Source organism: Chiloscyllium plagiosum, unplaced genomic scaffold (genome assembly GCF_037043375.1).
Source record: "Chiloscyllium plagiosum isolate Xiang-an unplaced genomic scaffold, Cpla_swu_hap1 HiC_scaffold_52, whole genome shotgun sequence".
NCBI classification, from domain to species: Eukaryota; Metazoa; Chordata; class Chondrichthyes; order Orectolobiformes; family Hemiscylliidae; genus Chiloscyllium; species Chiloscyllium plagiosum.
In genome coordinates, this window is record NW_028270190.1 from 19291353 (window position 1) to 19316404 (window position 25052).

Below are 25052 nucleotides of genomic sequence, written 5' to 3' on the forward strand. Positions count from 1 at the left end.
ATCGATCAAAATTTCCCAACCAACTCCTTTTCAAATAGTAGGTTGCCATTCTATTTTCACCACCAAAATTCATAAAGTCACATCTATCCACACTGTTCTTCATCTGCCTTCTAATTGTCCATTCACTCCCCTTGTCTCAATCAACTTGGAGCGAATTACATCGTGGGCGGCACGGTGGCACAGTGGTTAGCACTGCTGCCTCGCAGCGCCAGAGACCCGGGTTCACTTCCCGAGTTTGCATGTTCTCCCCGTGTCTGCGTGGGTTTCCTCCGGGGGCTCCGGTTTCCTCCCACATTCCAAAGATGTGCAAGTCAGGTGAATTGGCCATGCTAAATTGCCCGTAGTGTTAGGTAAAGGGGTAAATGTAGGGGTATGGGTGGGTTGCGCTTCGGCGGGTCGGTGTGGACTTGTTGGGCCGAAGGGCCTGTTTCCGCACTGTAAGTAATCTAATCTAATCTAATCAAAAAAAAAAAACATCCACCTCACTCACGCACAATCCCACCTTACCAGAATCCTTGTAAACATTGCATTTGATTTTGTCAATCAAATGTTTGTTTGGTATTGTGAGCAGCTGAAACCCAACCACCCATCCTTGTGATACACCATCAGCTTTCCACTCCAAAACATCCATTTTACACAAATTGTTGTTTCCTGTTAGCTCTTCCTTTATAACACAATGTCCACATGTTTTCTCCAATCCCATGTGATTTTAGTTCACACACTATGCTTGGGGCTCTATCAAAAACCTTTCCGAAAATCCAAATACATTGAACCGAATGTTGTTCCATAATCTATCGACAAGTTGATTTCTCAAGTATGATACCCCTTTCTCCGCCCGTTAATTTCAGTCTCAATAATTTCTCCAGATACGTGCATTTACTAATTTCATTCTATTTCATTTTTTCAGCAGACTTCGTCTTTCTGCTATTGCTGGCTTGTCTTTCTTTAAAATGTCTTTTGTCTCTTTGAAGACAAAATTTAGGTAATTGCTTCATAGTTCTGCCATTTCCATGTTCTCCATTCTCTGGTTTCACACTGTGAGGAAGTAGCACTTGGTTTCCTACCCTACCCACTGACAAACATTTAGAAGCTAGTACAGTTAGCTCTAATCACCTTTGTTCATGTACTGTCCATAAACAAATAAGTCCTGTCTTAATCTACTCAGTGATTCACCTTCGACAGCCATACATCACACGAGCGTCGAACCTGTCGAACAGAAATACAGCACGGTCTACATTAGTCCCACTTTCCAACATTAGGCCGTTAGCTGTGAAAGATATGACACTGCAAGCGCTGGTCCAAATAATTTTAACAGCTGTGAGGTTACACATGAAAGCAGCCCCCCAACAGTCACAACCCCCAACATTCTCTGGCGTGAAACTATCCTCCAGTCATCACTAAACCTCAAACCTTTACTTCAAAAGTGTACTCCCTTGTTCGTAATCCTTTGTCTAAAAGGAACAGCTGATCTCCGTTCACACTGTCCATGACCCTCACAATCTTACACCTATGTTATTTACACGCTCAAAGTTCTCTGCTTCAAGTGAAAAGACCTAAGATTATCAAGATTCTCTTCATAGCTGATAGCCTTCATAGTCCATAGGAGAACTCTCTTCGGATACAGTTGGACCACGATGACATCCATGCTCTGTTCACCCTTTCCAGACAATCCAACACATTTAAATGCATTGTTTTAATAGAATATTCTCTTCCATATTTGCAGAAGAGCAAACCAGCCAAGTTTAATTAGATTAAGTCAACGTAGTCGAATTGGCCAATGAATGTGCCTTTCATTCAATCGTGTCTACATCAGCATTTCGACACTATTCCCCCTTTCAAGCACTTGAAAGTGATGACGTTTCAAGTGCTAACCCATATACCATTTCTTTTCGAAGCTGAAAGATCACATACTATGCATTGAACTGTGAGTTGCTGTGCAGTTTCACAAATACCATCAACACGTCTCCTGCACTTCCTTCTATCGACAATTCTTGACCATCCCTGGAGAAACCTCAAAATGCCAACAGCTCCATTCCCCGTCTGCAGTTTGGGCAATACAATCACAACGGTGTATTTTGCCTCCCAGTTCACAATCACAATCAGAAACTTGAGGACCCATTGCATAAAGTAATGCAGTGCTGATCTGAGCAATGGAACAGCTTTTGCAGGCCTGTGAAGAGCAGTGGAATAGTCCATATTCAGGAATTTAACGCAACCCGGGACGAATATGATACAGTCGTCACGGACTTCATAAGAAAGAGTGTACTGGAAAGATTGTGAAATACGTGAAACCGTACATTCCCTAACGGGAGACCACGTATGAATCGAGAAATACATTGCTTCTGAAGATAAGTTGTGCGGGGTTCAATTCAGTAGAACCAGAGCTGTACAAGCAATCCAGACAAAACCTCAGTAAAGCCATAACGGACGTCAAGAGACAATACTAGACTTATGTAAGAGACCTAAACTCACCACATAGACGCCGCCTTCTGTACATGGCCGACTTGACAACACAGCCGATAGAGTGATGCAGGAAAGAATAATGTATAAAACATCACACTGTCTGATCCGTGAATGCATTTGATCATCCGGTCGATCAGATCTTCAGCCAAATGGTGCCACTACGTTTAGAGTTTCAGATACATCTCTTCCCTCTGTGACCACTGCAGATGCCAATTTGGCCTTCATTACAGTGAGCCAAGGAAATCCAGTCAGATGGACTCACTGGTCATATGCGGACCAGCTAACGTTGATATTCGATGACGTCTTTAAGTTCTCCTTGCTTCAGTCTGAATTCCCCACTAAGTTTAAGAAGGCCACCATCATCCTGACAAATTAGAAATCACAAACAATCTGCTGCAATATCTACCGCCCTGTGACTCTGTGATGAAAACATTTCACCTTCCATGAAAGAACTGCATTGAGGTATCGGAAAATGAGTTAACTGCGGTGAAATTCATCTGTGTTTTTGTACATAACTCTGAGCGGATTGAAGTTAGTTATTCAGACTGAGTACTGTGGTTAAGGTGGGAAGGGGATGGTTGAGAGGACGACTCTGAAAAAGGATCACTACCCAAGAAATTTCCCCCCAAAGGTACCTGTCTGTGTGGAAGGCGGACATTCTCCCCGTGTCTGCTTGGTTTTTCTCTCATTTCCTCCCACAGTCCAAAAATGTGCAGATTAGGTGAATTAGGTGTTAGGTGAAGGGTTAAAAGTACGGGAATGGGTCTGTCTGGGTTGCTCTTCGGAGGTCGGTGTGGACTAGTTGCCCCGAAGGGCCTGTTTCCGCACTGTAAGTAATATAATCTTTATGGGTAGTGGCAACAAATGATGTTCAAGTCCACAGAAGTGAAAGCCTGTGTTAAGTTATTCAGGTCCTTTCTGTCATTCTCTTTCCCTTTTGCTTTGATCCTTTCTTTTCTCTTATTTGGTCTCGGCTAAATCACTCAAAACATTCTTAAGCAGGCAGCCCAGACCCTAAATATGCAATAGGTTTCGGTCCGTGTACAGTGAAAATTAGCAGAGTAAGTTAGCGAGATCGACCACCAGGTTCAAAACACACAAAGGTTTATTCACAAAATTAGACAATGAAACACAAATGATTGAACAATAAAACAAATCCCGATAGAACTCAGCCTATCCAAGCTCGACATAATTAGGCTGTTCTAAATACACACAACAGTCACAATAAACAATCCTCTTAGAAACCAAAATAAATGAATGGAAAAGATGCTTCCAGGTTGAAATCAGTAGGGCAGAAAAGAGAGAGGCTTTTTCCACAGAGCTCACTGTTGAACTCCAAACTAGTTCTGGACTAAACTAACCGGCTCAGGTAGAGTGCTGACAACTTCCCTTTCATTTTACAGGTCACTACTCAAACATACCCATTTTGGCCTGAAGTCTCATCTGTTTACATATAAACAAAAAGGCCTCTCAATACCCTATAATCTCTACACAAAACCAGACTACTCGGCTATTACACCACTGCGTAAACGAAGGTCATGTTATCCTTGAGAAAAAAGATGAGCCTTTAAAAAAAGGAAACCAGCTTTGAAAAACCTCCCCCTTCAACACAAAATGAATCATCAAGATGAAAAGGTGGCTTCAGTTTGAAAACCTTTCAAAGACCCGGTTAGTAATCCAAACACATATATACACTACATTAACTGTAAATATACAAACATATATAACCACATGAAATTTCATCTACACCCACCACCAACAGCCCTCGCATCACCTTCGAGTCTCGATAATGTATCGGCAATCACGTTTTCGCGAGCTGTCATACGCACAATTATCAAACTGAATCTCTGCAACAGCAACCTCCATCTGAACAGACTGGAATTGATGTCCTTTTATTTTTTTCACAAATATCAAAGGGTTTTGATCAGTGTATACGATTGTCTCAGATGCATTGCTGTTAATGTAAACAGTGAAATGTCGCAATGCCAACACCAAGGTTAAAGTATCTTCCTCCAATGTTGAATATTGATGGAAGTTCAACTTCCTTGAAAAATACTCAAGGGGTCTTTCTGTTCACTCGTCATTATACAGTCAGGAGCACAGCACTAACACCCACATCACTGGCATCGATCACCACCTTGAAAGGCTTCATGTAATCCGGTGTGGCTAGTTTTGGGACAATGGTTAACACAGTTTTTAAGGCCGTAAAATGTCTTTTGACAGTCCACTGTCCACTGAAAATTGTAGCTTTTTTAAAACAATTTAGTGAGTGCAGCAATCACACTACGAACCTCTGGCACAAGCATTCAGTAACATCTACTCAGTACCAAGAACTGTTAGTACTGCTTTGTTTTGGTCGACTCTGTGGGAAATTCCTCCAAGAGCCCCAAATCTGTTATGGACCTGGCCAGACCATTCAAAGCAAAATGTTAAGCAAGCTGCCCCGAATCCAAACTGATTCGGCAAGTGTACAGTGTTAGTTACCCGGAATAGATTAGCGAAGTTAACAAACAGCTTAAGAACGGAAACATATGTATTCACAAAATTACACAATAAAATACAAAGAACAGAATAAAGAACTCATACATAACTCAGTCTAGCAAAACTAGAATTAATAATGCGTTTCCGAATGCACCCAGCATTCCCAATAAGCAAACCCCCTTAGAAAATGTAAATGAATGGATCAGTAGCTGATAGTTTGAATTTTGAATGGCAGAAAAGTGAGAGAGGTTGCTTACACGTAGCTCACTGTTAAACTCACAATTAATTCTAGAGTGAATTAAATGGTCCACGCAGAGAGGTGACCAGATTAGAGTGGTGCTGGTAAAGCACATCGCATTTCGGGAAGGAGCCCTTCATCAGCCCTTCATTCCTGAAGAAGGGGTCCTGTGCAAATCGTCGATTTTCCTGCTTCCTCGGATGCTGTCTGACCTGCTGTGCTCTTTCACTGCCACCCTAACCTTGACTCTAGTCTTCAGCATCTGTAGTCCTTACTTTCGCCTGGAGAGCTGACCACTCCCCTTTCATTATACAGGTCACTTCGAAACATGACTGTTTTGACCTTAATTCTCATCTGTTTACATATAAACAAAAATACTTCTCAATACCCTTTAATATTTGCAGCAAACCAAATTAATTGGCACTGAAAGCTGTTCTTAAACCTCTGGAAAAAAATCAATGACACAATATCCTTGAGAAATGGAACAGATTTTCGCGAAAAAAGCATTTTGCGGGTTGTTTGGCTGCACCCACACCGCAGCAAGAAGGTAGCGGTGGGCACGGCTTCTCTTCGATTTTGGTACCTTTGGTAGCAGCAGCAGGCTTGTTCTTCTGTCGTTTGCGGCAGATGGTGGCGCCAGCAAAGCAATATCTGCAGTCGCAGCTGGACATGAGGGCTTGCGTGGCAGGGGAGTGAATCGCACCTGGTTGTGGTGCGAGTGTAGGTTCAGTGGCGTCAGCGAAGTATTCCGAGCGGCGAAGGGATGGCACCTGCTGTGGGGTAACTCATATGATTTTAGTTCTCGTGCACGTCGCAACGAAGTTTTGCATGTTATCCTTTGAGACAAGTTACTGATATGGACTATATCAGAATGACTTGTATTTGGAGATTTTTACATTTTTACTTTTCTATTTTATTACCATAGAATATAATTTTGAAATATTTGTTTCTTTACTTCTGTTACGTTTCGCATTTCCTAACAATTTGATCTTAAATGACTGTAATGAGTCACCTCTATAGTTAAGGTGGTGCTGTATTGTGATGACTACAATATTATCACTGGACACATTTGAGTATGTGAGACGCTAAAGTTAAATCAATTCAGTTCTGTAACATTTGAACTTGCAGCTTGTTTCAAGAAAACACACCATTGTAAAATAGCGTACATGACTTTTCGATTTACAAACACGGAATGTCGCATTTTTCTGCTTATATCATAATGGCAAAGATATTGGGGATCCACTGGATTCCAAAGACTCTCTGACTTGTCACGAAAATGTATGTTTGGTACCTTGAATGTTCATGTGACACGACATTTTAAATCTGGTTTCCGACCAAAGACGATGTTGAATTTGTTGAGTTCCTCTAACAGTTTCTGTTTATAAATAAATACAAATGATATAGCCTAGATTGCCTCTCTCTGTCCTTCTTTTTTCCAGCTATAATATTCATCATCAGTGTAACTTGCAATATGTTGAACGTCTCTGAGAATCTCTTGTTTTCTTTATGCGCAATTATCAGAACGCTACAGACTAAAAAACATTGCACACCTCTCGGTTCTGCAGCACCTGTTGAAAAACTGACATGTCAATCCTCAAACAATATGGATTGTTCCGTCAATCATTGGATTATCCGTAGGAGATCTTGAGATCCCGAGAGAAATATTACATCAAAGATGTGTTTCCAACAGTGATTAGATCTTTTGTTTACTGCGATTAAAAAAGCACCGTCTCCAAGTAATTGATCTCGCGCCCTCTATCTCTCCCAACACTTTCCCTGGAGTTCTACAAAGGGGTGTACCCTAAACCCCCTCCCATAGACAATCTCTCCAATATTGTCCTGTACAAGGCAAATGTGGAACCTCTCAAAAAGGTACAGTAAAATGTATTGTATGTGGCGCTGTGCGTTTGTGTCTGTGTGTGCGTATGTGTGCTATTTGGAGACTTACCTCATAAAGGCAGAAAGAGCAGCTGTCATGTTGTTTGTGTCCACTACGGCTGTCCCGGAGCGGGGGGCGCGGGTTGGACTGGGGTGCGCAGGAGGGATGCAGAGACGGACGGGGTTCTGAGGTCGGGCATGGTGATGGACGGGGTTGGGGCGGGGGGCGTGGGAGGGGGCGGTGATGGGCGGTGGCCGCGTGAGCGTCAATGCACAGGGTTGGCGGCGGGTGGCGGACGGTGATGGATGGGGTTCGGAGTGGGGGACATGAGGATGGTGATGGACGGGGTTGGGGCAGAGGCGGGAGGGGTAGCGGTGATGGACAGGGTTGGAGGCGGGAGGGGCGGTGATGGACATGTTTGGGGAGGGAGTTGGGAGGGGCGTGTGATGGGTGGGGTTGGGGCTGGGGCAGGCGGTGATGGACAGGATTCAGGACGAGGACGCGAGGGGGCCGGTGATGGATGGGGATGAGGTGGGTGCAGTGTTGGACGGGGTTGGGGGTGGAGCGCGGTGTTGGGGCGGGCGCTCGCACGCTGTGTACTGCTGAACAGGGAGCAGACTTTTCGAACTCATTACCCCAGATGGAAAGCATTTAATCGATTAACCGAATAATAGATTCTCCGAACGAAATAGTGCCCGCCAATAATCGAGATTCTCCTGTATATATTTTCAGGCTATGCAAAGTTCAGTTAATTTATGGATAATTTACAAATTGGTGAAAGGATCCAGTGGGATAAAGATCATTTGCAGATATTGGCGGGTAAATGCCACACGAAGAGTAATCCAAGTTACAGTGAGGTGCTTTTTTTATTGCAAACGAAACATTAGGTAAAAGTTTACAATTAATAGAGGAACACCGAAAAGTATTGCTATAAGGAGGGATCTTCGAGTTCAACTCAATAATTCCCTGAAAATGTCCACGGTGGTAACGCAGGTGTACGGCTTGCTTGATTTTATTGTTTGGGGACATTAATATAGGAGCCAGGTTTGCCACGTTGAAGCATAATAAGAATTATTTCGGTCACACATAGAACATTTTGTTCAATGCTGGCCGCTACATTTCTGGAAAGATGTGAGTGCTTTGGAGTGGGTGCAAAAGAGACTTATCAGGTTGCTTATTGGATTGGCGATTGGGGCATTTTCGAGAGTCTAGAAAAATTCGGGCATTTCCTCTGAAGCGGCGGAGGCTCAGGCAAGATTTCTTAGAAGTCCATAACATTATGGGATGTTTAGCTGGGTTTGACCGCCTGACTCTCTTTCCCAGAATTGAAATATCTAGTACTGGGGACAACCAATTGAAGTGAGCGCAAAATTTCAAACGAGATGTAACGGACGTTTTTAAAAGGTTGACACGAATGCGCTGCCAGAAGTAATGATGCAGGAAGACACTGTTGTGGCATCTAAGGGACTTAAGGATAAGCAAATCACTATGCAAGGGATCCAGGGATACGCAGCACGGTCAAGCAATAGGGATTAGTTTAATTTGGCGTCAGATTCAGAACATTATCGTGGGCTGAAAGTCCTCTGCTTTCTGTATAGTTCTATGTTCCATATGGGGTAAAGATGGGGGTTTTGTCAGCTGAGGAAAACAAGAAGGAGAGAAAATTGTGGTATGATAATACCCTGGAAGGTAAGATTGCATAAAATCCCAAAATGTTCTGCAAGAATATGAATCGAACAGAATGATGAGGGAAATATTAAAGCCTATGTGGGGCCAAGGGCGATTCTGCATGAGAAACTCAAAAATATTGGCTGACTAAGAAATCAGTGCTTCACACATGTCTTCCCTCGAGACGAAAATGTCTACAAAGTTTGGCAAAGTGCCTGTGAAGCTTTTGAGCAGATTCATATTAGAAAGAAGGAGAGTTAGACATTATTGATTGTAAATTGAACAAATACCCAGGTCTACGTGAGTTTTATCCCAGGCTATTGCGGGAGATAACGAGGAAACTACTGGAGTTCTGACAAAAGTTTGAATCCATGTCCGACAACAGAGAAGGTTCCAGAGTTCTGGAGGACAGACAGTCATTTTCCAATTTGCTAGAAAGATGGTGGACGTAAACCAGGGAACTACAGGCTAGCGAATCGAACATGAGGGATTCTGATTCTACTGGAGAAAATAGTAAAGGATAAAATTAAATTCCGATCAAAATCAGAGCATCATCAAATGTGTACAGTGCAGCAGCAGGCCATTCAGCCTATCGAGTCCCACTGAAGCTCTGAAACCTTGTCAACATGTATACAAATCCCAACCTAACCATGTGAACCTGCATTTCCCGTGCCTAATCAACCTATCCTACACAATTTAGCATGTCTAATCCACCTAAACTGCTCATATTTGGATTTAGAGGGATACTTTTCATCAGTGATATTCAGAATGGATATGAAAGACGGAGATCATACCCAACAAATCTAGAAGAATTTTTGAAGGAGATGACCACGAGTTCTGATGACGTTGATATGAATTTCAGGAAGGTCAGTCATAAGGAAAAAGAAGGTAAAAGCTAATGATGTCAGAGAAAGTTTTGAATATGGATACAAAATTGGCTTCGAAGAAAGAGTCTGATGGAAGCTGCCTGGAGATGTTGTGAGGTGATCTACTGTTAAGGTCAATCTGGGCCTTTGACGTTGTATTCAAAACATAATTTAAAGGAGAATGCGGGAAAGAAGATAAGTATGCTTTTTTTGGATGATCAACATTACGGGCGGCACAGTGGCTAGCACTGCAGCCTCGCAGAGCTCAGAGACACGGTTTCAATTCCCACCTCTGTGGCGTTTGCACATTGGCGACCCTCTGTGTGGCGTTTGCACATTGTCTGCGTGGGTTTCCTCCGGGTGCTCCGGTTTCCTCCCACAATTCAAAAATGTGCAGGTTAGGTGAATTGGCCATGCTAATTTGCCCGAAGTGTGAGGTGAAGGGGTAAAGGTAGGAGAATGGGTTTGGTTGGGTTACGCTTCGGCGGTTTGGTGTTGACTTGTTGGGCTGAATGGCCTGTTTCCACACTGTAAGTAATCTAATCTAAAAAGAAAAATTGGCTGGGTGAGTTGAAAGTGACGAGAGGGGTGTTAGGCTATATGAAGATATAAATGGATTGGTCTGACGTACAAGCAGCAAATGAAATTTGTCACTGATACATCTGAGACGACATAATTTGGAAGAAGGAATTGGAAGGGGAGCAGTGTGGATTGCCTCCAACGAAAGAAAAGGCCATTTGGCCCCACGAGTCATCAGAGAAATGCAGAAGGTAATCCACGCTGAACCATTCATCCCACCAAGCCCTATCGCTTTCAGTCCGCATTTAACATAGCTAATCGACATAAATACACGTCTTTTGACAATATAGAGTAATTTATCATCGCCAATTCACTTCATGTCTAAACATTTGGACGTTAAGAGGAAACCATATCACCCAGCCGAAACCATGCAAATACAAGAAGGGAGTGCATACTGCAGGCAAACTGTCACCTATGGCTGTAATTAAATTCACGCTCCTCGTTATTGTGTGGCAGCCATAGTATTTACTGCGCTTCCTTGAATTACAAGATATTAAGAATCTTCAATGAATAGGACAATGTTGGTGTACTTATGCACATGTCCCTGAAGCTGGCAGTAAAGGTGAAAAATAATTAGCAAGGAATATTGAACACTTCAGTTTATTGGACGAAACTGAGTATTGTAGATGATGGAGATGAGAGTCAAGATTAGAGTGATGCTGGAAAAACCAGCAGGTCAGGCAGCATGCGAGGAGGAGGAAAATCAACTTTTTGGGAAGGGCCTTTTGCCCGAAACGTCGATTTTCCTGTTCCTCGAATGCTGCCTCACTTGCTGTGCGTTTCAAGTCCTACTCTGATCTTGATGCTTCTCCTTATTGGTCGTGGCATAGACTGTAAGAACAGGGAGGTCATTTTGGAACTCTGCATGTCATTGAATTACTGTGTGAAGTTCTCGTCTCGAAAATTATTGGGAAGAATGTGGTTGCAGCAACTGGATGGATGAGAGGTTCACTGAGATATTGTCAGGAATGGAGTATTGCAAACACGAAGAGAGATTACATAATCTCAGGGAATTTTGGGAATTGAAGGTTGAGTAGAGACCGTATAGTGGTGTACACACTGTTGAGAGAAATGCACAGTGTGAGCAGGAAACAATATTCCGAATAAATGAATGCTCAATATCAAGCGAGCTTAATTTCAGGGGACTTGAGGCAAAAAAGAACGTTTGCCCTCGGATCGTAGTCTGAAATGTCGTGCCAGAAATGGTATTTGAGGCGATAATATTTGAGCATTGCAAAATAATAGACTTGGATGCGCACGTAAAGTGTCCTAACATCATTTATTTTTAGAAATGACATCAGTAAAGACAATGTTGCATTTTTCTAACTACACATTGGATGCAGGAAAGTGCCTCGTTTGCACAGTATACATCCATTATTCTGATGCAAAAACTTTCTCATGTGGATTCAGTGATGATAATGTCATTGAATGCCAATGGATGATTTTCTTTCATTGGACAAGACCATTACCTGACATACATGTTGCACAAATCGTAATTCCCACTTTCCAGCTCGAATCTTCATGTTGCCCAAATGGGAAATATCATTGATTAAGCAGTTGAAGATTTTTAGGCAAATGATACTACTCTGATGAACTACTGTGGAGATGTTCTGCAAGCATTCAAATTGATATCAAACCCCGAACTTATTTTTGCCAGTTTTTGTCAGAACTAGCAGAAAGACTTAAGTATAAGTGTCTTTGATTCCAGTTTTTCTCGAGTTTCTTAATGTAATAAATGCCGCAAAAAGTCAAATATGGAATTAATGTGGATGGGTGTCATGCTGGTGTCATCTTTGGAAGTATTCTACATTCTCAAGCTTGGAATGATATTAGTGAATGAAGAGTCAGAAACGAAGACTAGTTGCCAATGAGGGAGTTGTTGCTGAGCAAGTGCTCATTGATTGCTATGTTGATGACATCTTTACTCAGACTATTCATAACCAAGATATGAGTGATGTGGTGTTGGATTTGTCATTCTTCAGGATATGCCTGGACCATGTTCCTCATTGTCGGGTTGATGCCAGCATTGTAGCTAAAATTAAAAAAAAAACAACAATCGTGCTGCTGGTTTTATATCATAAGTAGTTATTATTCTGACCTGAAATTTTGTCATGTCTGACAGCTTTACCAATTTCACGTGCATTCAACAATTTCTTGATATTACCTTGAGTGAATTGAAGTGTATGCAAATTGTTATCCTGTGATTTAACTGCCGAGAACATTGTCCATAAAGAATAATTATTGTAAGTGTTACCTCAGGATTTCTGTTGACGTCCCTTTTGTAAGCCTCTCTAACTTTTATCAATAGCATCAGACGTTTATAATGTTGCAATATCATTCATGCTGTTTTTATTTCCTGAGATGGAAATTGTTTAATCCAGTTTCTCTTCTGAAACTGATTACTTATTCTGAGCACTTCAGTAAGCTTTTTTGAACCACCCTCATCACAGTTAGTGTTCAGTCAGTGTTGTTGGCCGGATAAGAAAAGGTGTGACTATTGTTTCTTCCGAGTGGATGAAGAAACCAGATAGACGTTTACAAAAATCCAAATCATCTCATGGCCACCAATGGAGCAGCTTTTGTCTCGAGGCTGCACTCACTGTTCTCTTCCTCATTGTTCTGTTACAATTTAGTGCGAACAATTATTCATTAATATAGGAGAAGCCCGCATTTGTTTTCATATAGATTTTGGCCAAACCATACTTACACAGTCGCATCAGTTAATAAAATCCTCACCAAATACCAAATTACCAAAAGGATACGTTTGCATATCTTCAATAATTCAGTCATTCCTATCTCTCAATTAATTTAATAACTACAGTAAAGGGGAATTTCAATATATTCATAAAATTCGTTCTGAATTTAGTTTGTGTTACTGCATAAATGCCAGTGTTCGTACAACAACTCAGAAGCTGAAGCATCAATCCCATCTCAAGCACGAACGCCTGCAATGATATGGCATGATACCCCAAGCAAAACATGCGATACCAAATTGAATACAACATTAACGTTGACCATAAGGTTATGAAATTAGCTGAGACAACGAAGAGTAAAATTATGGATTTTCTACGACTCTCCATCTCTGGATCTTTGCCACTACGAGAAGCGTGAAGTCTCCTACGAGCTCTGCTTGTCAATAAAATATTTCTCACAGTTATTATATTGAACAACAGAATCAAGATGAAAGGGAAACATGGTGTTAGAATATGATGTAGAAACTCAATTGCCACCCAGAACATAGATTCTAAAACATTTCCTCTTATGTAACAGAACCAGGGTAAGTTGACCTGGAAATATTTACCTGATAACATGAAATACCAAAAAATGTTCTTCATGCAGCTTAAAGCTGTTACAGTTCCCACAACCATCGTAGCTGTTCTTTCCGTGCAGTATTTACTTTTCAGCTTCGGGCAGCAAATGGCAACAAGTCGATCAAAGGTGAAAGTGACGGTGTACCATACGGAACAGTCAGTGATTGCATAAAGTAGGACAGCATGGATATTACACACAGGGATATAAATCAAGAAATGAAAATCTTCTCGGTAAACAATTGGAATGTGTCTGAGTATGAGATCGAAGATAATAACCAGTAAGTCCGCAATTGCCATAGACACCAGGTAGAGCGTGACACATTTGGATAGATCACACTTCCCGCGGGACAGAATCACAATTGTCACTGCGTTCACTGTGAGACAGAGTACAAGGACATGCATGAAAGTTATCTCGGAATCTGGGGGAAAAAACTTCAAGAGTAAATAACAAAGAACACCACCGTTCCGCATCAGGTCCTTCAGCCTTCCAAACCTACACTGCCATATTTTGCCCTTTCATTCTAAAATTGCTTCGCTTTGAGGACCCATAACTCTCTTTTCCCTTTCCATTCATATCTTCGTCCGTATGCTTTTTGAGTGCTGCGATTATGTCTGCTTCAAACACTTCGTCTAGCAACATTTTCTCAGCAGTCATCACTCTGTGTGTGAAAGTATTGCCTCCTGCATCGCGTCTGAACTTCCCATCTTGCATCTTAAAACTGCGTAATTCACCCTCCACACAGGGAAAATGCCTCATATTTTCCACTCTACCAATGCCATTCACAAATCTAAGAACTTCTATGCTGCGCCACTCAATCTGCTGCATTCCAGTGAAATCAAATCCAGTCGAGCCAATCTTCCTTAATGACTGAAAGTGCCCCATACCCGGCAACATCCTCGTTATTAAATTCTACACACTCTTCAAAGCATCCTCGGCATGTGCCAGAACTTTACACAATAGATTAGGTATGTCAAAACATAGATAAAATAACCTTTGCCTTTACTGAGTGCCATAGACAATTGGGTGTGGTAGGAGTGAAGTATATGCATAATGTGAAGAGTGTGAGAAACTGATGTAATTGCATGTATTTTTCAACGGATATATGGTGCATGCACAGAGGAGAATTAGCAAAAGTGGATGGTTCAACTTCGAGCAGAGCAGATTAAGAAGATAGTTAATTTAGTTTGATTAAGGGTTTCATGAAAACAAAGCTGTTTCAATCGATGCGGTGTCATTAACCATGTGACAGCTCTGCAACACAATTGATAAAAGACGACGGACTGGCTGTACGAATCTCTATTTTAACAACCAAGTGATATACAATGGAATGCGTACTTACGTTATGAGGAAAGATTGTCCTAATAAAGGTTTTCAGATACTGCAGGGACAAATTCCAATCTTGGAAGAGTCAGTAATTAGATAAGAAAATAGAGTTGATGAAGAAACAGCATAATAACAGGAATTCGGATGATCTAGACTGGGAAATAGACCCGAAAATGTCTACACAGGTTTGCAGAAATGAATTGGATTTTTATTTGTTATTCACGCCAAGACGACAACTCACCATGTACATGCTGAAACGTAGGAAGGGAGAGGTTGTTTACTCTGGACTATCTGGTTGTGTGCTTAATTGAAAATGGAAGTCTCTGGGTATTTTAGATAACAAAAATCTGTGTTTCTAAGGCCTTAGCAACATTTGTAGAATAACAAATACGATTTGTATGTGACGATTCGAATCACATCTGGAATGCACTGCTTTCAGCTTGTCTTGATATAAAATAAAAGCTAAGGTCTAGGTTATTTTAATGGCATGTTTTGAAAGGGGCTAGTTTCCTCCATGATTTGGGTTTACCTAAAATCCACCATTTCAAAGAGGACTCTTAATTGGCATTGTTCATAATCGAATACTTGTCAATCTATCCAGAATGTAACCAGCCACATTACATTATTGCGGTTTCAAGATCTCTGTCGGCAATTCTGGTATCATTAGGTTAAAGAAATATGAAAAAGTGGAACGCCACTTCTATAACACTTGCTCCAGAAAACACTACAAGTTGCAGGGCACAAGAAAGCTTCATCAGACTCGACGTTACGGATAATGTTTTCTTTTGACGTTGAGATTAGTTCCTGCAACCACTCTCTGTTAACATGGCGGTTTGTTTGAGTCACGATGAAGAGCCGACACTACTGGGAGAACCAAAGGATATCCCATGCAGTTTCTCCATGCTTTCAAAATCCCCAGGATTAAGTGGCGTAGGCAACGTGAGAAAGACTTGCACGATGTGATGTTTTTAAAATGAGCCCCGGGCGATTATTTTTGTATAAGGGAACATGCAGGTAGTGCTGCAAGGGAATGGAACGTGCTGCTTTAAGTTTAACAAACAATTAGATTAGATTAGATTACATTACATTACAGTGTAGAAACAGTAATGGGGCCCAACAAGTCCACACCGACCCGAAACCCACCCATACCCCTACATTTACCCCTTACCTAACACTACGGGCAATTTAGCATGGCCAATTCACCTGACCCTGCACATCTTTTGGACTGTGGGAGGAAACCGGAGCACCCGGAGGAAACCCACGCAGACACGGGGAGAACGTGCAAACTCCACACAGTCAGTCGCCTGAGGCGGGAATTGAACCCGGGTCTCAGGCGCTGTGAGGCAGCAGTGCTAACCACTGTGCCACCGTGCCGCCCACAATGGTAGGCAAATTTTAGATATGGAAAGAAAGCCAAAGAACAAATAAAATTTACAACCCAGGTACAGGCCTTTTGGCCAACCAAGCCTGAGCCGTTTTCAAATTTACTATCTAAACCTGTACCCTAAGTACTAAGCATCTGTATCCCTTTGCTCCCCACCTACTCCTGCATCTGTCCAGATGGATCTAAAATGAATCTACAGTGCCTGCCTCTACCAGCTCTGCTGGCAATGCGTTCCACATGACCACGACCCTCTTTGTGAAGTACTTGCCGCTTGTATTCCCCCTTAAACTTTCCACCTCTGACCTTGAAACTGTGATCTCTCGTTACTGAATTCTTCATCCTGGGAAAAAGCTTGTCCCTATTCACATGTCGATATCCTTCATGACTTTTTAAACCTCAATCAGGTACCCCTCAATCTCCAATTTTTCTAATGAAAACAAACCTAACCTACTCAACATCTCGTCATAGCTAGAACATTCCGTACCAGGCAACATCTTCGTCAACATTCTCTGCGCTCTCTCAAAAGCGTCCACGCCCTTTGGGAATGTGGCGACCAGAACTGTGCACAGTAGTCTGAATGCGGCCGAACCAATGACTTGTACAAGTTTAACATGATTTGCCAGCTATTGAACGCAATACTCCATCCAGTGAAGGGAAGCATACCATATGCTTTCTTGACCGCTCTATTTACCTGTGCTGCAACCTACAGGTAGAACGGACCTGCACTCTCACATCTCTCTGCCCATCAGCATTTCCCAAGGCTCTTCCATTCATTGTATAATTCGCTCTCGAATTAGTTTTACCTGAATGTATCACCTCACATTTTTATGCATTGAAATCCATCTGCCACTTTTCCGCCCAACTCTCCAGTCTATCCATATCCTCCTGTATTCATTGACAGTCCCTGATACTTTCTGCTACTCCAGAAAACATTTCTGACATCTACAAACTTGCTGATGAGACCAATGGTGCACTCTTCCAGATCATTTACGTACATCACAAGCAACAATGGCTCCAACACTGACCCCTGTGGAACACCACTGGTCACCTTTCTCCATTTCGAGAAACACCCTTCAACTGCTACTCTCTGTCTCCTGTTGCTCAACCTATACTTTATCCGCCGAGGTAGAACACCCTGCACACCATGTGACTTCACTTTCTCCATTATTCTACCATTGGGAACCTTATCCAACGCCTTATTAAAGTTCATGTATATGACATCAACAGTCCTTCCTTCATCTATCAACTTGGTCACTTCCGCAAAGAACTCTATTAACTTAGTAAGGCACGTTCTCCCCCGCACAAAAACATGTTGCCGATCACTGATAAGCAAAATCTTTTCTAAATATATGTACATTCTGTCCCGCAGTACCCTCTTCGGAAACTGTCACACCACCGAAGTCAGGCTCATTGGTCTGTAGTTTCCCGGAATATCCCTACTGTCCCTCTTGTACATTGGGGCAAAATGAGCAACCCCCAGTCATATTGCACTTCTCCTGTGATTAAGGATGCTACAAAGATATCTGTCAGTGACCCAGCTATTTTCTCTCTCACCTCCCTCAGCAACCTGGCATAGATCCCATCCGGTCCTTGGGATTTGTGCACCTTAGTAACCTCTATCCTACCCAACACATCTTCCGTACTTGGATTATCGTGATCCAGAGTAATCAAACATCTTTCTCTAATCTCAAGATTCATCATGTTCCTCTCCTCAGTGAACTTCAGTGCAAAGTAATCAATCAGAATCTCACCCATTCTCTCAGTTTCGACACACAACCTTCCTTCATTATCCTTGAGTGGACCAATCTTTTCTCTTTTTACCCGCTTGCTTCTTATGTAAGAATGAAATGTTTTGGGATTCTCCTTAATATTGCTCGCTAAAAATACTCGTTTTAACCCGCTTTATTCCTCCTTTAAGACTTGTCCTACTCTTCCGATATTCCTCGAAGGCCAATTCTGCTCTTTACTGCCGAGATCTTATGTACGTTTCCCTTTTCCTCTTGGCTGATCGTACAATTTCTCCAATTATTCACGGGTCACGAATCTTGCCCTTCCAATACTTTGCCTTCAACGGACCTTGACTCTCCTCCACTATCTTTAACCTATATTTGGAAGCTTCCCACATATCAAATGTGGACTTCCCTTCAAATAGCTGTGACCAATCCACATTTTTGAGCTCCTGCCTAATATTAATATAATTGCCCATGCCCCAGTTTAGTACTATTCCCTTAGCTACACTCTCTTCTTTATTAACGAGTATTTAAAAACTTAAAGAATTGTTGTCACTTTTCCAAAAGAAATCCCGCACCGCAACTTCTACAACCTGTTCTGGCTTGTTCCCCAGTACTACGTCCAATGTGGACGCTTCCCTCGTCGGACCATTGACATACTGCTCTAGAAAACTCTCCTGGGCGCATCTTACAAATTCTAACCCACCTAGTCCTCTGACTCTAAGTGTATCCCAGTCAATGTTGGGAAAATTTAAATCTCCCATGGAGAATGAGTTTGTTTGTTGTGACTATTATGCATTTATATTTAAGGCATTAATGGGTAAACACAACCCTGGACTGGCAAATGAAACACTCTGGTTAGGGGAAGATTGATTTTGCACCATTGCTTCTGCATGAACTGTTCCAAATCCGAAATATTGGAGCTTCTCGTTGAAGCATTCCTGATAACTTTACAACATTTTCAGCCGTGCTTAGAGGATCCAAGACTCAAGACAAATTAAACCTAACATGACTGTGATGATTTTGCCTCATAGAGAATTGACGATCACAAAATACAGAAGAGCAATACTTCAAAACATTGTTTTGAATGATAATTGAAATTACAGTGTCCCGCATTTTATGACCACCCATAGAGACATTTGCTTCCCATTTTCTTCAAGAAGATAATTTACATTAGAATGGTACACATTTGTCCTCACACAACTTCGTCGATATAGATTGGTATGCGAATTGTTAGAATAGAAGCAAAGTGGTGGAATGAGGGGGAAATGTATTAATAATACTGAACTACCCTTGGGTCCTTTTAATCTAGGATTCTCATCCAATTAGAAGTGTTACAGGTATGCCACTTCATTTTACAGCTTCTTCCGAAATGAGCAGCACTTTTTGTAAGTTCAACAGTATTAGCAAATAAACAGACAACAAAAGTCTAACTTCATTGAAAATGTATGGGAATGGAAACATTGAATGGGTGAGGCCATATCTGGGTTTGCACAAAATAATGAAAGCAGAAAATAGTTTTTTGGCCCAATGAGAACCTTATGAAGGTGCGTTTGTACAGGATATCAGTTGAACAGAATTGGAGTGAAATGGTACGAGCAGTCGGAATTTGGAAGATGTTTTCTATTTTCCCAATATGTATTTATTGTAAACGAGTCCTTCTGAGAATTGTGGAGTTTAAACTTCAGAAAGGCAAACGTGGTCTCACAGTTTGACTCTGTTCGCACAAAGAAGCATTAATTCAGGTGGTGAGATGGTGCACCTAGTGTCTGAATCAAGAAATATTCTAAAGGTGGAAGACAGCTGAAAATGTGTTGCTAGAAAAGCGCAGCAGGTCAGGCAGCATCCAGGGAACAGGAGAATCGACGTTTCGGGCATAGGCTCTTCTTCAGGAATGGGCTGAAGAAGGGCTTATGCCCGAAACGTCGATTCTCCTGTTCCCTGGATGCTGCCGGACCTGCTGCGCTTTTCCAGCAACACATTTTCAGCTCTGATCTCCAGCATCTGCAGACCTCACTTTCTCCTTAAAGGTGGAAGATAGTCTTGTTCAAATTCAGCAATCACCCAGAGAGGCGGAACGGAGCTTCTGTTCAATGTTGAAGAGAATGATTTTGTCTTACCAGCACTGGAGTAAGAAGATCAACAAAGGGGAATTTTGAGGGTTAAAAATATATGACTTGAATGCTGGCACTTACTAACAATACTACCAGACGCAAATAAAAAGAAGATCGTTAGATAATGAGAGCACGAATACAACTAGCAGTGAATTCTAAAGTTTCAACTGTAAAAGGAATCTCTTTGGGAGCACCAATCGTATCTATAGTGCTGCACTGAAATCCAAGAATAATAATCCAGATAAGTTCGTTTGATGTATACATATATAAAAAAGACCAATTATCATTACTTACGAGGACCACCAACAATTGCAAGCATAGGATAGTAGAAGTATTGAACAATATAAAGTATATATTGGATCCGCCAAGCTACTGACATCCGATTGTAAAATAAAGAAAGAAAGTAAACAGTCCAGGATAAATCTCTCTTAATTGGGGTTGCATTCCAATTTTTTGATCCAAGATTCTCAGCACTTGATGGAAACTTCCACGCTGGTATTCGCAGAGCCTGGTGCATTGTTGTACCATACCAATCTGTTATTGTCATATTCTGATCCATTTGTTGTTAAATTTCAATGGCGGGTTTTGGATTCAAGAGGATTTGCAGAAGATGTCGATGTCTTGACTCAAAGCTCCTGTTCTGTCGGTCTCAGTCTGTGTCTGTATCCACTTATCTCTGTTGGTGTCCAAGATCTTGGTCCCTCTCATACTGTTGGAAAAAAATATGGCAGGGACACACTTATGTAGGTAAAAATCACGCAATCCCCGCTCAATTGATAGAAATACAATCCATGGGGACAGACATTAATTAGTCACTGAACAAATAGTGATGTTATTCTGCTCAATGCAGTGCTGTCGGAAAGGGATTCATGGGAGGAGCCAATGATTCAACTTGAAGGGATGAACTTGAATGTTTAAATCTACCATGTATGTGAGATGATGTTATATACCAAAGAATTATTGGAGCTATTAAACCAAATGTAGTATTCGCATAAATTGATGCAGTGCCTTGAAGTTACGTATATGGAGTCACAAAAGTGATGTGGCAAAGTGTATTTCGAAGGATTAATTACAGCAGCTGAAATCAACTGAATAAAAAGACTGGAAATTAATTTGAGATTCACGAAGAAATGAAAACATTAGCTGTGCTCAAAATACTGATGATTTCTGCAGGTTTGTGAGCCTGGGGATGAATGTGGAAATCGCGAAGGGTTAAGTGCTGGGGACAGGGATTGAGACAGGAAGTTTTATGGGGTTTGTGTGATCACGATAAGATGGAAGAATCGAAGCTGAAAACAAGTATATCGTTCGTCGTTAAAATTTTAGGTGAGCAAAAACACAAATTCTAAAATTAGTTTGGACATTTGAGACGTTAACCAGTAAGGCAAACGAGAAGTTTTTGCAACAACTCAGGAAATTTTAATATATTATAACACTATTGAGGCAGCGACCTGACAGGTGTACCACAGCTGTTGCTTTCTGGTTCAGCTTAGGACGCAGGCATAAACTAAGTTGGTTCGTCTCCATTTCCAAAGACTCGAGGATATTCCACTGCAGTTTGCAAGCAGCGTAACTTCAAACTGTCAGATAGGTATCTTAGTCAGTGAAAGCAGTTCTTTATTAATTCGTTCGAAGCCACAAACTTACAGCCTGGTGAACTGATGCATTACATGATGCATTATCTTGACTACGTGAGATTTATTCCTAGTTTTGCTACATACGCATCTTCAATCTATATTTCTGTCGAAAGTGGAGACATACGCTGATAGAACCTGTATATTGACGTTCTTGAGATTGTGTCTCAGTCCTCAGTCAATTGGCAATGCTGCATTGAATCATTTACTCATTTTTGACCATTTTCTTCTGCTGGGCTGAATGCTTTGAACAGTTCGTTCGCCTGTATGCCTCAAATGCTAAACAAAGGCAGGACATAATGATCCGTATAAATTGTATTAAGGTCCAATACAGTAAATAACGACATATATAAAAACTTTATTTGCAAGTTGCCTCGTCTATACATATTTTATTTAGTCAATTGTTTTTTATTTCATATACATTTACAAGTCCCAGCTGCTATTACATTTTCTTCATAAGGGCTACCAAAATGGGAGTAAACCATCTGTGTCTTATTCAACCTTGAAAATGTAGAAGGTGAACTGAACTCTCCCCACATAACAAATGTATCGTTAAACAGAGGGTTCTCTTCTAAGCCTGCTTGAAATCCCATGGCCTATTCCTTTTTCAAAGGAAGTGGTGTCACATATTGCTAGAGTTCGAAGATTTCCCACCAACAACTATATCGCTTAACACAAAATTTTCTTCTCAGCTTGCTTGAAGTTCATGGTAAATTCCTTTCTTCAAAGAAATGGAGTCACGTATTTTTCAAAGTTTACTGGCCACTATGAGTAATACTATGACATCATCTTAATCAGTTTATATGAACTGATGACGTAATGGTAACTGAATCAAATTGATGCAAGAATGTTAGCTTCCGGAGTACAGAAAAGTTGTAAAATACCACTGCTAATAAGAAAAAAATGGAACTCTGTGATGTTGGGCAATTTTATATGGAGGAATGTGGAGTCCAAGACAGGCGAGAGATTTATGTATGGTTGAATTGGGTCATATACTTTTAAAGAGGTTTGATTTTAGTCATATGATGTCATGGCTAATTTGATACAGAATACAGTGCAATGTATTCATGAGTGTGGCCATTTTCTGGTGCCATCTTAAAACGCAAACAAAAAGTTTTGACGTGCGATATAAAGCCAGATGAATAAAAATAAAATTGTTCAACTTTACTGTCCACTTCTTGAAGTTCTCTGCTATGAGCCATGATCCTGGTGGAGAGATAGCAGTCCCTTCACCGTACCACTGCAGCTGGGATGGAAATTGCCACAGTTCGAATCCGTCCTGCCCCACCAACGCCCTCGCTGGTATGAGACCTCGCTGGACTCGCCATTGCCACCGTTGCCCTGGGTAGTGTGCAGGCCAAAATTCGAGTCTGCTACTGCCTGAGTCCGGAATAGAGTGCGAAAAGTATGCCACATGTGAGAAGGTTCACGAAAGGCTGTGGCAACTAGAAAAGATTGTAAAAACCACGAAGCGTTTCAAGACTCGAGTTCGGGAGTGCTGTATCTATCAGAGATGACTGTGTGGCTGGAAAAATTATCGCGGTTGACTGGGGCTCCAATCATATGGACGGTTCAAATCACGGAGATATTTCTAACTGTGTGTGAACTATTTAACATCAAGGTTTTTATGTAAACAATGCAATACTGTCACCTTTGATACATGGCATGAATTGTATCATGGACTGCTGAGATAAGGCTTGAAGTTATCATATGCAAGAGCGGACGGAAGTGCATTAAAAACTTTAGTCGAGATGTTAAAACAAACTAAATGGGTTCTGAATTGAAGACGCTGGGTGGCAATATGAGGTCTGCAAGCTAAGACATGAGTCGCAGCTCTTCACAGGCTAAATCATGAACATGTGTTTGGGAATTGGCTGGATAACACTGAAATAGTTGCAGAAAAAGCGACGAAGTCTGTAATCAAATGTCAAGGAAAGAAACCTGTGCCACTCTTGAATGCAGACAAATGCCTTGTACATATCCCATTTTTTTTCCCTTTGAGCACGTGGTCCTAGAAATTTGGAAATGGTTCCCTCAGATCTCAACGGCTGATTCCAGTATTGTGAGCTGTTTTGATTCAACCACAGGATGACATCCGGCAGTCCCCATCTTGGCAGCTTTGACCCTGTTGGGTGGCCCTCTTTGGAAGCCTTCTTCAGTGACGACGAACAGTTATTATAATCTCGGATAGTCCCATCTTGTATTGACTGTCTCAGCCTGACGTGACGGTTTCCCACAGCCAGGGTTTCCAGCCCAGCATTGTCGTATCATTCTGGCATGGGGGAAAGGGCGCATTGCAGTCTCTGGAAATCAGATTCGAAGACTGTGGCGATGGAGTAGCACAGCCACTCAGACAGCATCCACGGAGCAGGACAATCGACGTGTTGGGCACAAGCCCTTGATGAGGAATTAGGGGCTAGAAAAGAAGACCTGAGAGATAACTGGGAGGGGGTGGGACTAAGGAGAAGGTAGTTGAAAATGCAATAGGTAAATGAGGTTGGGGTGAAGGTGATAGCTCAGAGAGCAGGGGGGAGCGGATGGGGAGGACGAAGGTGGACAAGTCGGACAAGTGAAGAGGGCGAAGCCGCGTTGGAAAGTTGGATTTGGAGTTAATTGGGGGAGGGGAACTAAGGAAACTTGCGAAATCCACACTGATCCTGTTTGGTTGGATTGACCCAGGCGGTAGATATTCAGAAATTCATAAGGTTCAAGGTGAGGAGCAGAGGAGTCCCAACTTTGTTGATGTTGGAGGGGTGAGCTTCAAGGGCGGAGATGCGAAAGTTGGATGTCATACGTAGGAGACCATCATCGATCACTTGCGACAGGAAATTGTGGTCTTTGAAGAAGGAGGCCGTGGTGTGTTCTGTCGTGGAATTGGTCATCCTGGAAGGAGGTGCGGCGGAGGCAGATGAATTGGAAATAAGGATGTCGTTAATGGAAATGGAGAGGTCCAGGAAAGGGAGGGAAAGTCCGAGATGGTCAGTAGCAATTGAGGTCGAGGTGGAATGTGTTTATGATGTTGATGAAGTGTTTAAACTTCTCGTGGGATAGAATCAACAATGCAGCGGAGGTAACAGCGGGGGGATGGGCGGGGATGGTATCGGTGTTGCTGCAGAAGATAGACTGTTCCACATATCCAACGAAAGGGCAGGCAGAGCTGGGGACTACGCGTGTGTCCATGGCTAAGCTGGGGGAAAGGCAATTATGATGCGGTTAGGCAAGATTTAGGAAGCATAGAATGGGGAAGTAAACTGCAGGGGATGGGCACATTAGAAATGTCGAGCTTATTCAAGGAAAAGCTCCTGTGTGTCCGAGATAAGTATGTACCTCTCAGGCAGGGAGGAAGCTGGAGAGCGCGGGAGACCTGGTTTCCGAAGGAAG

General features: G+C 42.0%; 1 pseudogene; it reads right to left on the reverse strand.

The window, feature by feature from the left end:
• Positions 1–12966: 12966 nt before the first annotated feature.
• On the reverse strand, positions 12967–22999 carry LOC148134836 (putative G protein-coupled receptor 139; annotated as a pseudogene).
• Between the last annotated feature and the right edge of the window lie 2053 nt (positions 23000–25052).